At 39.8% G+C, this 2,866-nt stretch overlaps 1 protein-coding gene across 1 annotated transcript in view; it reads left to right on the top strand.

Moving 5' to 3' along the window:
* Positions 1-2,156: 2,156 nt before the first annotated feature.
* Positions 2,157-2,866, top strand: part of CHAMP1 (chromosome alignment maintaining phosphoprotein 1) — a 107,790-nt gene continuing 107,080 nt past the window's right edge. The window contains exon 1 of the mRNA XM_044071109.1: positions 2,157-2,221. The gene's annotated coding sequence lies outside the window, so the exon portion shown is untranslated. The remainder of the gene's footprint in view (positions 2,222-2,866) is intronic.

The raw sequence follows: 2,866 nt of genomic DNA, 5'->3' as shown, positions 1-2,866 counted from the left end.
AAACTTTGCATTTACCTAATCATGCCTTACAAATCTAATATCATGATCTTTGTCACCCCTTAAAAAACTTCCCAAAAAACATATCTATTACAATTTCAAGACACAGCTACTAGTAACAGAAATACCTTGGGATAACTTAGGAACCAACTCTCCTACAAAATAAATAAATAAATAAATAAATAAATAAATTGTACACCAATTAAAACTATGCAAGATTTCTCACCTACTTGTACTAATAGCATGCCATGCCATAGCTAGAAATGTACTTGTACAGAGTATAGATGAACTCGGTTAGCTCACTTCAATTCAAACACACACAAAATAAACAACATTCAAACTAAATTGAATTTCAAGAAATGCATCATCGTCCCCTTTGGGCAGAGTGACATCCCCACAAATTATCACATTAATAATAAGTTCCCAAGTACACAGTCATGAGGGACTTGGATTCCCAGGTTGATAGCAAACCTGTTAGGCTTACATAGGTCCTCGGGCCGATAGCCTAGTACCTACCTACTATACCTCTCAACTGTCCCTGATTTTGACTCAATTTTAACTCTGTCCCTCTTAATCCCTCCTAAAACTAGTAACGTTTGGAGGAAAGGTGGTGAATTACACTTAATGAATAATGACAATAATTAAGAGTTATAAACTTTTTTTACTTCAGATAATGCGTATTAATTTATATGCTCTGACTCGGTCAATGTTTCAAGTCAATAACAGTAATATTTTAACAGTGTCCCTCATTTTTTCTTGACTTGTCCCCGATTCTGTCAAAATTTGTCCACAGTTGGTTGAGAGATCTGCTACCTACCTATATTGCCTCCATTGTACGAAAGCTTTCTACATGGCCCATCTCATTAGAAAGGGTGTCTCATCCAGGGACAAGGTGGTCATAACATCCCTGTATTCTTCCTTTATAAGACCCATTATTGAGTAAAATGCCCCTTTCGGCATGTACCTCAAAGCACATGCAGCAGCTGGAGAGACCACAGAGGTTCCTCACCAGGCGAATCCAGGGCCTCAAACATCTACCCTGTCTCAGTCTCCTACAGACTCCTCAGAGGTGACCTCTGTCTGGCATACAAAGCAATCGCAGACCCCACCTTGATGGGACTGCTGTACATCCGCAAGTCAAGCAAGCTCCACTCGAGTAACCCGCATGTACAACCTCAACCTGGTCAGTGACATCAATAGGACTTGTTGGCGGGAGAAATTTGTATCCCTGAGAGTGACGCCCCCTTTTGTAGAACAGACTCCCTCTCCACGTTAAACAGAATACCTCAGTAACCATTTTTAAGTGCAACCTGGGTGGGGAACAGAAAACGCACCACTGGAATTTCACCTGTGTCCCTGCTGGACAGTAGCATCGGGTGCTGACTTGTTGGAACATGGGCTAAATTCTTGCCTGGCGTATAAGGGCCTCAGAGCCAACAGCCTAGTAACTTCCTACGATCCTGTGAACAAAATCTATAGATCCGTGTTGCTAGCCATCACACGCACTCAACACTGCTATCTCTTAGGAAGTTAATCTGGTTACCAGTCACCCAAAAAGCAAATTTGCTCATTGCGTCAAAGACTTTCAAAGTTTTGAAAATGTGACACTGAAAATAATGCTAATAATTAAAATTATGAAGTGAGGGAACGTTGCGCTATGTGATTCCGAATCTCAAATCCCAGACGAAACAAGAACAAAGCACTTGAAGCACCCAAAGCAAAGCTAAAAGAACATTTGATTACCGACTCCAAATGCTCACGCTTCAAAACAATGGCCAACTGCACGTCTCTTGCATAGGATAATATATGGGTTGAATAAAATTGGTAGAACGTATAACCTTTATTCTGTAAAATGATAACTTCAATTTATATTTTCTAATTTAACTGCACGCTTCTATAAGTTTTGTTTGTGCCCTACGAGTTAGATTCGTGACTGAGTTCTCCAGTCCACCTACCCAGTTATCAAACTGTAAATAAATAAATAAAAATACTGTACAGTACCACGAGACGTTATTACGAACCCAAAGGATTCCACCCACTGTAACACACACTTACGTCTAACAAGTCAGGCGAGCGACTCGGGCCCTCTACGCCTGCTTTCATACTATACTGATTGGCTCTGGTAAAAACAACATGACGTCATTTTGTTGTTCCCTCGGGCCTGCTCTAGCTTCTGCACCAAAACAAAGGCGCGTACAATCTGCGATGAAACATCAGCTTATTGGTGGGTTGTGTTTTGTTGTTTGTCACTTACACACTCGTTTTATTTAATTAATGGTGTGGTTCACGTGAATGCATGAGTAAACAACTCGAGTGAAACTGCAGGTTATGTGGGAGTAAGGAAGACAATGAGCTTGAAATGAGGATACGCCTCCTTCAATTATGTGCAGATAGAATCAGGTATTTTTAATGGAGAGAAAAAAAAATCACTACCACTTACTAGCATGGATTGCTTCAGGTGTAATAATTGTTTTTAATCAGCTGCACCAGTTCGCTGCCCTTTATTCAGAAACGTGCAATGATAGTTTATATATTAAAGTCGTAATTATAAAACAATAATAAAGATATGCAGCTCTTCTCTGTATTGATACTGCAGCGATTATCTTAAAAGACCATCCTTTTCTTTCTTTGATGTGATATATCACGTAGTTTCAAATTTGTTGATTGTTAGTGCTGCACATTTGACAAAAATGACAGATTCCATAATGCTTATGCAGATGCAGTAAGTGACAGATCGCAAGCCGTGCTTTCCAGATATCCATTTTCTTTCTCTTTCTGACTGATAACAAACGTTTATTCGAGAATCCCTGCAGTGGGTGTGTGATGCAGAAAGACAAATATTAGAAAAGCTGGCTGTGCATTTTACGGG

The sequence above is a fragment of the Protopterus annectens genome, chromosome 5.part0 (assembly GCF_019279795.1).
Source record: "Protopterus annectens isolate FY-2018-M chromosome 5.part0, PAN1.0, whole genome shotgun sequence".
Classification (NCBI taxonomy): domain Eukaryota; kingdom Metazoa; phylum Chordata; order Ceratodontiformes; family Protopteridae; genus Protopterus; species Protopterus annectens.
This window is presented reverse-complemented; position numbering and strand designations above follow the sequence as displayed.